We start from the raw sequence: 15,849 nt of genomic DNA on the forward strand, positions 1-15,849 counted from the left end.
TTTTGGTGCTTCCAGTAGCACGACTTTTTTGGTATTATATAGTTAGTCGAATACAACTATAGATTGTAAATTATTAGTTGTCTTTTGGTTGTAATTAAAGTATCTAGATAACGGGTAGCTAATATCCTCCGTCTTTTATATAGTTTAAGCTTTATGCAAATCTATTAAGTTTATTTTGTCCRTTTTAGGATATTTTGGAAAACAGGTGCTTACGGAAACGTCCTGTAAACCAAGCGGACATTTCGAATTAAAAACTCGTAAATATTATATCCCGTTTGTTTTCTAAAGGTTTAAAAATGTAACTTTTGGTGGTTTGTTTATCATTTATAGAAATGAGGTATTACAAACCTTTTATCATTTATGTAATCTGGGTCTTTCAGGTAGAATTTTTTTTAGCGATAAATTTTTTTACTCAATATTTTTTGTGTGTGCTTATTTTTTTTATATGAGCTTTGAAGAAGAACAACTTCTAAGTATATTAATTTTTTTTACAGATCTCAAATGTTTTTATGATTTTAAGACTTGAGGATTTAAATGATATTTAAAAAAAACGAGTACTATCTTTGAACAGGTATTTCATTGACTTAATACTTTTGTATTTTCCAATCATGCATAATTCCAATACCTGATAAACTGTTCTTAAATTTCGTTATTTCCATGTCTCATATGTTCATTGATATTTTTCGGTGGAAATACACTCGTTTGAAATTCTAATTGTTTTCAATGTGCGTGATTTCTCATCAATGATTTAATTCTTATCAGAAATGATAATTTGACTTGTTCTTCATAATTAGACATTCTAATCATTGTACATTTGTTGTTAAATATTGTGCATACTGAGTCATTTTGTATAGCATTTGAATTTGTTTCTTGATAATTCTAAACAAATACCTTATATGTGTTAGTTTCTGAACAACTTAGTTCAGAACATGTTCTTCATATATGACTTCTAAATACATCAATTCATAACTCATTCTTCATTTCTATATGAGAATTAATACATATATCTCTGAATGTGCAATAATTTTTTGAGTGCTAGGATAATAGAAGTTTCAATGGTCAATTTATAGTTGGAAGGACCTACCCATGAAACACATCTCTAGGTTAGATATATTTTGAATGGGAGTGCTTGAGGTAAAATGTTGAGAGATTGAGTGTTTGTGAGCTAAAAGAAAATGGTGAGTGTATGACAGGACTTAAAAGAAATAAATATAGTCCTTTCTAAACTAAAATAGTTAACCGCGTAGCCATACAATCTATTCATTCTCATTCTCTAGAGATGGATATTGAAACAAACATGGACCCAGTGTTGACTACTTCTGTCACCCCACCTAGCTACTCAAGTATCTCACAAAAGGTGTTTGTTTCATATATCACGGAGGTTTATAATATAATCGATCTATTCTTCATTTGGAAGATTTAGATATTGAAACAAGAAGACACACCTCCGATCTTCGAACTTTGTTCTATGCACTTTGATTCTTTTGAGCCAAATATATGTGAATAATTTTTTTTTTTTACATTTGCACAAGTCTTTGTGATTCAAATTGCAAATCTTTGTGATATTGCCAGAACAGTTTGAGAAGTTAGTTATAAAACTTTAATTCAGTGATAATTGGAAGTCCTATCAGAGATTCATTATTGTCAATTTGGAACATAGGCTACACAATTATCTTTAATTGTGGTGATAATAGTTGCTAAATGTGCTTCTATGTTAGGCTATTACCCAACTCTCAAGGGGGATAAATGGCTTGTGGTGATAAAGATTTCTTTAAGGAGGAGAGAATGTTATTCTTAAAAGAGATTATCTTTCAGTAGTGGAGAAATCACGTTTATCTGTTAAGAATATGATCCATTTCTTTAGGGGGGTATATATGAAGAAGTGTGTAAAGGGGAGAATGTTAGGTCTTTGATTGTTCATGATATTCGGGGTTCTCCTAATCATCATGAGAGGGAGAAACGTCATCAAAGACATTTATCAATTAGGGAGAAACATTATTAAGGATTTGATGCAAAGATATGAAGATATGAATGAAAAGTGTTATTTCAAGAGGAGTAATCTGATTAAGGAAGAGAGATGATTTCAAGTGAAGATAGTTTCTGAATATTATTAAAGATCATTGCTGACGGTTAACATTTTCTTTAATGCTATGATCAAGGGGGAGTGAATATGAAGATTTTTCCTTATGCGTTGTAAAGGAAAGAGGTTGTGAAAATTAACCCTGTTTTTGAAAAGAAAAAAGGGGAGATTATACGAAAGTTGAAAAGTAGACTTTATCAAGTTCAAGGGGAGCTGATAAATTTCTAAAGTTGATTAATTAGAGGAGATTATTTGAAGTTGATAAAGAGCTGATAAATATCAAGATGCTGATAATTTCTGAAGATTGTTGTAGTTAAAGAGTCTGAAGAATTTGCTGATATTTTTTTTAAGTTGTTCATAAAGCTTGGATCCAAAGGGAGAGAATGTTAGGTCTAATACTTTGTTCTTAAATGTTGTATCCAAGCTTTATGCTTTTTGTATATTTCTTATATATATATATATATATATAGAGAGAGAGAGAGAGAAGGAGAGAGGATGCCTTGTTAGTAGTTTGTAAAAGAGAGTGAAGAGTGCTAATCATTTTGTAACCTTTGAAGATCTAATACATTTGGTGCTTTAAAGATTTCTCTCTCTATAATTTATACTCTCTCTACATTTTCTATCAATTGCTAAAGTGTTTTTGAATTACAATTTGTGAAATTGATTAATCTTCTGGGATTATCAGTGGTGCAAGTCGCCCGGGTCCAAAATCTCCCCACCCTACTGTTATTGTTGTTTCATGATTGGGGACTCTTCATTCATGACTGGGGAGCGACCATAGGGACCCAATCTCGGTTTTCTGCATGGTTTTCACGCCCGAGGAGTGACAAAAGTGAGGTTTTAGCCAAATTTCTCCATTGAACTCATACCCAAACTTAACCAAGCTCTAAAACACTTAATTTTAACCATATTAGGGTACAATAAAGATAATTAGAAGACTTAGGAATTTTACTTACATAAAATTTTCCGGATGTTACAATCCTTCCTACGTTGGAAATTTTTTTGTCTTTGAAATCTCGCTTATTCATACGAATGAGGATTTTCGATTTTTCATATCCTCTTCCACTCCCCAAGTCATGTTCACACCTCGATAATGTTTCCTTTGGACCTTGACTAAGACTATTTCTATATGAAGAAACTTCTTATATTTTCTTTACAAAATAGCGTCGGGTTCTTCCACCCATCTATTTAAATTTCTGACAAAGGAATGATGTTTTCTTTTTCTGCTAAGCATTTACGTAAATAATCCACATGGAAAGTATTGTAAATTCCTTTCATTTCCGGTGATAACTCTAACTTGTAAGCTTGTACACCCACCTGACTCAAAATAGTAAATGTTCCAAGGATACGGGGACTAAGTTTCCCACGCTTCCTGAATTAGATGATACCCTTCCATAGGGACACCTTCAACATTACCAGGTCCCCTTATTGGAATTTGACTAGTCTTCATGTATTGTCTGTGTAACTCTTTTGTTGGTCTTGAGTAGCTTTCAAACGCTCTCTAATGCCTTTCAAGTTATCCGTTGTTTCTTGAACGATCTCGAGTTCGACGAATTGTTTCTCCCGCTTCAAGCCAACATACGAGAGTTTCTACATTTCCGCCCATACAAGGCCTCTAACGGTGCCATATTGATGCTTGAATAATAACTATTATTGCGAGCAAACTTCACCAATGGTAGGTGAGAGTCCCAATTGCCACCAAAGTCGATAATGCACGATCTCAACATGTCTTCCAGAGTTTGAATAGTCATTTTGCTTTGTTCGACTATTTAAGGTTGATATGATGTGCTCAACTTTATCTTTGTACCCAACTCTTTTTTTAGACCATCCCAAAACTTAGAAATGAAACGACTATCTCGATCTGAAACAATAGACAGGTGTACACCATGCCTTGAGATCACTTCATCAATATATAATTTGCGAGCTTATCCATTGGCAAGGTTTCCTACATTGAACAATGAACACTCTTGGTGAATTGGTCCACTACCACCTAAATCGTGTCGTGGCCCCTCACTCTCCTTGGAAATTTCGTCATGAAATCCATGATGTGCTCCCACTTCTATTCTGATATCTTCAAGGATTTAAGACTTCCGTATGGCCTTTGATGTCCCGCTTTGACTTGAAGGAAAGTAACACATTTCTCTATATAATTTAACCTTAAAACCCTATACGTCTCGTGCTACCGGGATGAATGGAATACTTAGATTTATGGGCGTCCTCTAAGAGCAATTCCCGGTTCCCTCCCAACTTTGGTACCTAAACTCTTCCTGGAAAAGCTTGGGTCCACGGTCGTCTTCTGTCAACAAGTCACGTTGTTTCACCATGACTTCCATCTTGAGATTTTCTTCTAAAAGTGCCTCGACTTGGCAAGCTTTAATTTTCTCTATTAAAATTGATACTACGTCAATTCTTGTGAGTGACATTTGAATTCCCCCACTATGCTCTTCCGGCTTAGAGCATCTGCCACAATATTCGGCTTACCATGGTGATAAAGCAATTCATAGTCGTAATTCTTTGATAACTCTAATCACCTTATTTGACGCATATTTAGCTCCTTTTGATAGAAAATGTACTTCAAACTTTTATGATCGGTGAAAAGGGTACAATTCATTCCATAAGATAGTGTCACCACAATTTTAATGCAAAGACTACCATTGCTATTTCCAAATCGTGAGTTGGGTAGTTCTTCTCGTGTTCCTTGAGTTGATGGGACGCATAAGATATCACTTTCCCACTTTTCATTACCACACATCCTAGATCCATCTTAGAGGCGTCGCTAAAAACCACAAAGTCTTCTGATCCGTCGGCTAGAGATAAAACCAGTGCCCTGCACCATTTCTTTTGAAAAATTCTAAAGGCTTGATCTTGAGCATCGTACCATACGAACTTGACATTCTTCCTTGTCAACGCTGTTAGTGGTGAAGCGATATTTGAGAAGTCTTGGATGAATCTCCGGTAGTATCCGGCTAACCCCAAAAAACTTATGATTTCTGTCGGGCTCGTTGGTGGTTCCCAATTCATTATTTCTTCACTCTTTGACAGATCCACCTTTACACCATCTCTAGATACAAAAAACATCAACAGAACTCATGACAAGAACATGAACATCCCAAAAGCTAAATCAAATTGTAAATCATAATAAAGATCAAATCTTAAGCAAAAAGTTAGTGATACAGATCCTAAATCAGACGCAAAATCTAAATTAAAACCAAATCAAACTCGGATATAAATGAAATCTCAAATCAACCTACATCATAAGTCAGCCTCATATCTAAATCGACAATGGGACAATCGACTATGAAAGGATGGTGTTAATTTGTCACGGGCTTCCAATGGCGAGCTCAGTAGGGAACCCCATAGAGGATTTTAGTAGCCATGGCCACCCTGCTTTTCGACATAAATACTATATTTAAATTCTTAGAAAAAATATGATAGGTCAGTTTAATCAGTTATCATTTGTGGCCTTTATCTTGGAAGTTAGAGGTTCTAAACCCTTCCCTTGCATAACTTTTCCCTTCATTTCATATTAAATTATTAATTATAGTGTAAATTATACTTTTCAGTGTTTGATAAAAGTTGTGATTTTCGTCCATGTGGTTTAGAAATTGTAATTTTCGTTCCTATTGTTTATAATTTACAATTTATTATTCTTTCCTCCCTATGATTTGTAAATCTTTACTGTGTTATTCTTTTGTATTTAAAATGTAGGATTAGTCTAGGGCCGAAAATAGCAATAAATTACAAACCATATGAAAAAAATTATAAACCACATAAACGAAAACCGAAATTATTAACAAATCATAGGGATAAAAATCGTGATTTATATGTATGAATTAGTTTTTAAATAATATAAAAATATAATGTTTAAATTAATATATAGTGTTATATTACTAATCCAATAGGCCTTTTTTAGTTCATAATAGTCTAAAAACATAATAAATTAACAGTAATATTTTTTGGTTATAGTTTGAATGTTTAGTCTTACGGTTAACTATTTTTGTCCTAAAACTAATAGTAGATCGTTATAGAAAAAGAAAATTACATCTATTATATCTACAATGGTTGTGTTCCGCCCCTGAGCGGGATACGATTTCTAGTGGTGTGTTTCCACTATCCGACAACAAACTCAAAGGGAGAGACTTTTACAGTTCTAAATTGATCTGAGGTGACGAACAGGATTGGTCCTAAGGTTTTTGATGCCCTGTGCGGAAATAATAAAAAAAAATGCCCCTAAGCTTATTTTTTTAAGGCAATGAAACATGCGATTTTTTAAAGAGTTTAGAACCTATTCAAGCTAAGTGTCTCATCCCCATGTTGATTTTTATTAATTATAATAAAAAAATACAGGGGGTGACATAAAAACCAAAACCCCGAATACAAAATATAGAATGATAAAATGATAAATCATGAATTAAGATCGTGCTTTCTTCTTTTCCAGTTTTCCCTTTTCCAAATTGAAATTAGCAAAATAAAAACTTTATTTCAATATATGGGACTTAAAAACAAGGAAAATTAGAGTTAGTTTTTAACTAAAATAGTAAATTACATCCAAATTACTGTCATAGTAAGCAAAAAGTAAAACTCAAAAGTTACAGGTCTAACGACTAAAGGCTAATGGACTATTTGTTAGAAACTTAATAAGCTTAATAGAACTAACAACTTATTTGCTCAACTATGCATGATTGTTTCGTAGTGGCTTAATGATATAGAAAATGATTTATCAAGTAAGCTTCTATGGAGAGCTTTATATAGAAAGCCAAGTTTTTTTTCAAATATGTCCCTTCCAACTAAAAAAACGCTCCTTACATCTATGAAAAAACTCCCACAAACAAGAACTTTTCCAATTTATACAAACAGTTTAATTCATACAGACAACTTTATCCATATATAACTTAAAAACCAATCAAACGGCCCCTAAATCTAATGCGGTAATGTCAAACCTCAAAGTAAATAAAAGTCAAAAGAACAATAATAAATTGTAAAATTCATAATCTATGTTATTGTGCATTGCAAAGAAAAATTGCCCAATAATTAAGACAGTATCACAATATGTTGTTAATATTGTGCAGTGTGCTCCAGCTATGTTGATACAGTGATGTGATCCAGCTATGTTGATACAGTGATGCGCTCATGTGCATTAAAATTTTCAATTCTAAGATATTTCAATATGCAAGAGGAAGACTCATCATCAAAATGACAAAAGCCCCTTAGCCTTAGCCTGGTAGGTCAGTAGCCCACACGACCACATGACCCAACTTTATAATAATCAGCTAGAAATTTAGATTTTTTTTTGCAAAAAGATTTAAAGATTCATAAATCATAATATGACTCACACAGCAACTCGGTAAGTTCAATCAACTATAGAAATCAGTCATTCGAGATTTCCATCTTTGATTTCTTGAATCTAATTTCATAACCGTTAATCGGCTGGAAAGAGAACTCCATGCCTTAAAAATTGAAATAGTCGAACTTTGAAGAACAATAGAAATTATATTGAGTGTTGGAATGATGACGTTAACCGGTTCACGATGTGCATTCAATATTCATCACTACTAGGCCTTGTGCCTGTTTTTATAATTAAAGCTCAGTTGTCCAATTCCCAAATTATTAAACTCAAAACTAGTAATAGATGACAATTTGATGCCTTGTGCGGCCGCACGGATTGCACGTGACCAGGGCCGACCCTGGTGACAAACTAAGGGGAGGACGAGGGGTTCCAACATCGATTTATGTATGATTTATGGGGAGGGTTCAACGTTTATGTTAGAAATTTAATGGAAGGAATTTCATATGTCAAACGCAATGGGAGGGAAACACAATGGTTAACATAAGGGGGTTGATTTAATCTGAGATTTATATTTTTTTTATTTAGGATTTTTGAATATGAGTTTTTGATTTAATTTTAGGGTTTAGTTGTAGTTGATAAACTTGATGATCTTGTGAGGAAGATGAAAAGTCAATACGAAAATAGAAAACTCAAAAATGTTGTAAGAAATATATATTTTAAAATTATCTTTTCATAAAAAATCCATGTCATTGGCAACATCATCAAAATAAAAAGAGTTGTATATGGCGTTATTTATCGTGTCAAAATAGAAACTTGTTAATAACTAAATAGGTTATCCAAGTACCTAAATGATTGAGATATTATATCTTAGATACCAAAATAAAAATTTCAAAAGTACATTACCTAAAGTAGGAATCAAACTAAAGTACTTTGCATTTTCATGTAATATACCCTTTTTAATGACATTAATTATTTTTACTTGATAATTACGATTTATCCGTACTACCAAAATGCTTTAAGTCGCAAATTTTAACAAAAATGATAGCTTTTTTATTATTTGTGGTAGATAAAAATATTTATGTACATTCACATTATAGACCTTAATTAAAGGGAAATATACGAGGTTCATTTGATTTGGTTTAGCACTATCAAAATATACGTAAGAAGTGATTAGGGTTTGAATCTCGGTTGTTAGACCCTTAAAGCGATACCAAAATTCCTTTAGTAATGCTATTATGTTGTTTTGTCCATTATAAATTTCAATTTTGTGTGTGTTTCAAGGTTCAAAATATTACATGATTAAAGCCAAATTAGAACGACTCAGTCAATACGTATTTTGTTGTAAATTAATTGCAATTGTAAGCTATGATAAGTGATTGATAGTTTTGCTTCAAAAATGCATTAACACATCATTTTTGGTGATATAATTTATGTTATGGTTTGTTAGGAAACAATGTAGGGTAAAACTATCGATCAAGAAACCAGATTACTTGAAAATCTTGTGAGATCACTTTTTGTATTGATATTTCGACCATATGCCTAGGTTTCACAAAATTTCTATATGGGATAAGACTCAAGAACACTATCGTTATAGGCACAAAATGAGAACAAGTTTACTGGAGAGTATATCAAGATTTGTTCAAAAACTGTGTACTAAAAACGTAAGCATAAATCGTATTTATACAAACTCCATAAGAAAAAATAATTGAAATGACAATCATGGTTCATAATTAGGAGTAATAGACGGTTACAACCGTTTCACTAAGATCATGGGTTGGCATTAACTGCATAGTAACTGCTTCTGGACGTGCACCAAGTCCGGATACGTTTCTCCATTACATTCTAAGTCCAAAATTCTGAAGAGCTTTTGGGGCACTGCCCCAACCTCTAGGGACTCTGCCCCTTGGACCCCGTAAGGGGGAGCGACTTCCTTGACCCCCGCCATTTCATCATGTCCGGGATCAAACTCGCCTTATATACAAGTGTGTACACTGCACCTCTTGACTTGTATTAGAACATAGTATGAAACCCCATAGCACTAGTTTGCACTTAAATGACCGATGACACTAAAATTACCAACAATCCTCCCCCACTTTAATGTAACCCATGAAATAACATCTTAAATTTGAACAAACCAAACTTGCACATAAATGAAACTATCGAATCAATTATATTAGTACTTTACACGTTCCAAATATTTGAGAATTAAGGCATCCCAAGGATTGATTCGTCAACTCATTTGAATACCTGAAGATAAAATACATACAAATTTAATATACTCATCTAGTAAAATAAACATGACACAATTATAAGTCGTGTGTCCTAATCCTCTCATGATTGTATAAAGGCCAAGTCCCCAACCTTTTGAAATGTGGTTACACTTCACAATCACATAGGTAATTCATTTACTTTGTGTACTTGCAAATACACTTTATCAAAGGAATTATTAAGAAGATAATCTTCAACCTACCCATTGCAATATCGAACACATACGTAGGGTGATTCAAACCGTGTTCCAATTTATAAGTATGAGCTTTCCTCATTGAATTCAGCTTCTAATGTCATATTAAAAGGGAATTGGTTGTCTCACCATTATAAATTTATGAGGACTTTAGTCTCATCCCAATTGCAGACTTGTGTACTAAGTCTCTTGTCAGACATTTAGTTAAATGATCTGCCAAATTTTGTTGCATTCTAACAAACTCAACAGAGATTACACCATTCATGATTAATTCTCTAATCATACTATGTATAACACCTAAGTGTCTAGACTTCCCATTGTAAACTTGGCTATAAGCCTTAGCCAACGTGGTTGCACTATCATAATGGATAGAAATAGGTGCAATCGAATTTGGCCACAATGGAACCTCATAAATTAAATTCTTTAGCCACTCTGCATCTTTACCGGCAGCAGTTAATGCAACAAACTCAGATTCCATTGTAGAGTTTGTGATACAGGTTTGTTTCTTGGATGCCCAAGAAATGGCACCTCCTCCAAGAAAAAATACCAACTATTAGTTGAGTCCTCCATGTTGGATATCCAACTTGCATCCGAATAACCTTCTAGAACCGAAGGTTATCCCAAATAACTCAAACCATAATCCACTGTTCCTTTAATATATTTGAATACTCTTTGAACCGCTTGCCAATGTTGAATACTAAGATTACTAGTATATCGGCTCAACCGTCCTACAACATATGTTATATCGGGCCTGGTGCTTGTCATGGCATAGATCAAGCTACGAATGGCCTTAGAGTACTCTAGTTTTGAAATATAGGTGCCCTATTTGGCAGTAATTTCACACTAAGATCCATAGGAGTGCTCACGGGAGAACAATCACTATAATTGAACTTTTTAAGAATGTTCTCAATATAATGTGATTGTGTCATAATGAGCCCTCTATTAAACCCGTTTAATCCTTATTCCAAGGATTACATCAACCTCTCCCATTTATTTCTTTGAAAACTTAGATGAAATTTCTTTGTTTCATTTACCAGATTTTAGTCAGTCCCAAAAATCAACATGTCATCTACATACAAACAGATGATTACACATGCACCTGTAGCATTAAATCTATTATATACACATTTGTCACATTGGTTTGAAGTGAAACCAAATGACAAAATAACTTCATCAAACTTTTGTTGCCATTATTTAGGTGCTTGTTTCAGCCCGTACAAGGATTTCATCTGTTTACATACCTTATGATTGTTTATGGGCATAACGTAACCTTCCCGTTGTTTCATGTAAACTTCCTCATGAAGATCATCATTTATAAAGGTTGTTTTAACATCCATTTAATGGATGACCATTGTGTATTGCCGCTAAGGCTATTAACAATCTAATAGTGAAATTCGTGCTACCGGAGCATATGTATCAAGATAAAGAATACCGGGTTTTTGTCTAAACCCTTGAATAACTAGTCGGGCCTTGAATTCATCAATTGCCCCATCAAATTTCATCTTCTTTTTGAAGATCCATTTACATTCCATTGGTTTAGAACCTAGAGGAAAATGTGATAACACCCAAGTGTTATTCTCAAGAATTGATGACATTTTATCATCAATTGCTTCCTTCCAAAATATGGCATCTCAAGAATCCATTGCTTTTTGGAAAGTTTTTTGGTCATATCCTCAATATTGTAACAATAATAATATTGAAGCCCAAGCCCATCCCTTTAACCTTCCATCAAATACAGTTGGAAATCGGGACCGAATTTTTTGGTAATTCGGCCTCGTTTGCTCTCTGGACTGGAAACACTATCCAAATTTTCTGAATTTTCCACTTTATTAGTCCTAGGAATCAGGTCTTTAGGCCTTTGTATTGATGAAAATCGCATCTCATCAAAAATCACATCCTGAGACTCGATAACGGTATTTATTGACACCGAATCATTAGGTTCTGTTACATAGAACCTATAAGTCTTAGAATTTTCTGTATATCCAATAAATAAACAATCCATTCCACGTCCACCAAAAGTTCTCTTTTTGGGTTCGGGTAGTTTTACAACAACCCGACAACCCCAGATTCAAAAATAACTCAAATTTGGAGTTTTCTTGAACCAAAGTTCATTTGGGGTTGTTTTGTTCCGTTTATTTGGAACTCTATTCAATACGTAGTCGTTAACATGTCCTCTCCCCAAAATCCCTAACTCAATCCCGACTAGGAGAGCATCGATTTTACCATCTCCTTTAAAACTCGATTTTTACGTTCGGAAGTTCCATTTTGTTGAGGTGTGTATGGTGTTGTTGTCTCATGAATTATAATAATTGATTGGAAGTATTGGGGATCCAAATATTCCCCTCCTCGATCAATTCTAAGACATTTAATTGAACTACTCAATTGTAATTCAACCTCAGTTTTGTAAATTTTAAACTTTTCCAAAGCTTCGTCTTTGGTATGCAAAAGATATACATAGCAAAACCGAGTGTTGTCATCAATAAATGTGACAACATATTTATTGTTTCCCAAAAAATTAGTGGAGTGGAAATCACACAGGTCATTGTGAACAAGTTCCAAAATAGTCGATTTTCTTTCAATATTTTTAAAAGGCTGTTTTGAAACTTTTGTAATCATGCAAGTTTTGCATTTTTCTGCATTAATATCAAAGGTTGGAATTAATCCATCTTTTGACGTTTCATGCATTCTTCTAAAGTTTATATGACAGAAGAAGATGATGACGGTAAAAACGCAGAATTAATTAGAACTTGAAATTTGATTCATCACATTTAAACGAAATATTTTATTATAAAAATAACCAAATCCAGCAAAACTACCATATCGAGATAGAATATACCTATCTGATTCATAAACTTGTTTATAACCAGTACTATATAAACAACCACCACTAACCAAATTCTTACGAATTCTAGGAACAAATAAAACATCGCTTAATCTAACATGATTTCGAGAAGTAAATTCCAGATTAACAACTCCATCCCCCAAATAGGTGCAGTCGATTCGTTCCCCATATTTAGCACAGATCCATCTTCAATCGGTGTCAATTTCTCAAACCAGTGTTGATCCTTGCAAATATGGCTTGTCGCTCCCGAGCAAATCCGCCATGCACAGTCATCATCCTTTACATATGAAGATTCAGGAATAAGTGATACATAATTCTAGATAGAACTATGAAAGTTAGTTAACGTCTGACCTCCTTTCACTTGAGCTTGGTCTTTAGACTCCACTCCACATCCACTAATTCCAGCACTATTATTATTCAACTTAACCCGGCAATCACGCTTGTAATGACCCACTTTGTTGAATCTTCTACACACCAAATCCTTCAACTTTTTATATGCTTTATTAGGTCCATCAAACTTATGTTTCTTGCCTTTTCCTTTGTTATTGGAGTTGGCTTTCATCTCTTCAACCATGTTAACAGAGGGTTGTCTAGGTTCAACTTTCACCTTGGTTTTGTCATTTTCTTGCACCCGAAGAGATTCTTTGATACCCAAATGGCTCCAGGTTGAACCAATGACAATTCCTACTTTTGATGTTTCAAGTTATGTTTGAAATCTTTCCAAGATGGTGGAATTTTGTCAATCACACTCGACACAGCAATGGATTCATCCATATTCGTAGTGTAAATTGGCCCAAAATACGAAGGATTTCATTATATTATTCCATTACGGACTTTGAGTCAACCATCTTATAATTGTTAAAATCTTTAACCAAGAACTTCTTATTAAAAGCATCTTCAGCGATATATTTTGACTCAAAGGAATTCCATAATTCCTTCGCATTTTCAACATTTTGGTAGATATCAAATAGGGAATCACACATATCGTTCAAAATGTATCCTATGCATATATAGTCATCATTCTCCAACTTGCTCCTCCTCCTAGTCTGTTTCAGCGTCTCTGTTGTTCCACTTTAATCAATCTTCATATTTCTAATACAAATCCATGGAAGAATCTTGATTTGAGCATTCAAGAACACAATGAGAGAGATGAGAGAAAAAGTCAATCTTCACAATCTGGTCAAACCTCTTATTATGTAAAATGATATTACAAATGAGCTCACTACCACAAAAATTACAAAGACTTACCCTTTATATAGGGTCAAAGATGTAAGCCAAGTCAAAGTCAAACTATCTATAGAAAAGTCAAACACGATGACTTTATACAACAATTATAGACAAAAATAACCTTTCAAGTTGAATACAATTTAACACTGATTTTCAGTCCTAACATTCTTCCCCTTTGTATTCAAGCTTGAAAGAATTTGCGCGTGTTGAATCTTGTTTGAACTTTATCATATTGAGCACTTTATGACTTCTTCAAAACAATCTTCAACTTGAAATCTTCAGGCAATCGTTTGTTGAGAAAGATCTTCTAACATTCTCCCCCTCGAATGTAGAACATCGATGATCTTCTCTTTTGACAATGTAGAACAAAAACAGTAACAATCTTCAGAATTGATCTTTAACAAACTTTCTCTTCAAAGGTAATCTTTATCAGCAAACTGTTGTAAATTTGATCTTCACATTCAACAACTCTCAGACATTGTAGCACAGGAACAATCTTTTGTTATAATATCCAATCGCACTCCTTTTGATTCTTTTGCCAATCATTGTTGTTACTCCCCCTTGATCTTTATAACATATTTCCCTTATATAGTTCGAAATTGGACATTTCATTCATTATTTCATACTCCCCCTTATGATGAAATGAGAATCATTACATCATACTTCAGAATGAATGAAACTTTAGCGAGAAGCGTCAATTCATAAAAATGTAAGCAGATCTTTTCAAATCCACTTGTATAATCTTTTCAGATTAAGGGAATGGGAAGGTAACAACCAATTTCAACGTATGAAATTGTTTTCAATCTTATAAAAAGGTTGGCCTGTGAGTATAACAGATATACTCAGTACAACGGATGTACTGTATATATGAGACTTTATGAGGCTCATCTCACCAGGTCTTCCATTCAATCGTCAATAGCTTAATAATAACATATCTATGAATGTTTCGGCAAAATAACATATACTTTGCAAAAATCTGTGTAGTGTAGAAAGATAAAGCAACAAATGCTTATGTTTTGGCTCAAAAAGATAAATCATGTGGACTGCACAAATTTATCAGACTCAATGCATGATCAAAAAGACTTGAAGGGGGACATATATCCTTCTGCTTCAATGTCAACTTTCTCCGAATGAGAAATTGATAGATTGTGAGCTACATGCCCCAAGTGTTATTGAAACATTATCTTTTAAGAGATAAATGAGTAGCTGGTGGGGTTGTGATAAGAATTGACCTGGGCTTCGCCTTTTTCAATACTAGTCTCGAAAGAATTGAGAACTAATAGATTATATGGTATGCCCGGTAATTTGAAGTTTGAAACAGGATTCAAATAATCTTTTAATCCTGACACAACTCTCGTCAATTCTTTTATCTCACAACAACTACCCCTCTCTTTTTCATTTTAAGCTCTGCACACAAATTCTTTTGTATATAAAGCTCACTCAGATATGGTTGTCCTCATGGGTAGGTCTGTCGGTTTTGACATTCCATAGAGGTATTTCTATGAAGCACTCAGTCCCTCCTAAATTTAGCATTATGCTCAGTTGATCACATTGGTTGATCAATAATATTATTGCAAATAAAGCACATTGATCAGATAAAAATTGATTAAGATATATGGCTTTTAATCACAATCAATGAAGGAATGATGCGACAACGATCAGATTATTCGGTATGCGGGAGAAATGAATAAAGATCTGTAAGTACGAGTTTACAGATTCTGATTTCAAAGAATTAATGAATGTGTATCAATCAAAGTACAAAAAAATCAGAAAACAAACTTTTAATACAAACGAGCGTATTATCACCGAAAATGATATTATTATAAGAGACGTGATAATAACAGTTTGAAAAATAGCATAAACAAGTATTGGAGTTATGTAAGATGAGAAATTACGCATGTAAGATCTCAGAAAATACATGTTCAGAAAATGTACTCGTTTCCAAGAAAAAA

Source organism: Cynara cardunculus (genome assembly GCF_001531365.2).
Source record: "Cynara cardunculus var. scolymus isolate 2C chromosome LG 3, CcrdV1, whole genome shotgun sequence".
Lineage (NCBI taxonomy): Eukaryota > Viridiplantae > Streptophyta > Magnoliopsida > Asterales > Asteraceae > Cynara > Cynara cardunculus.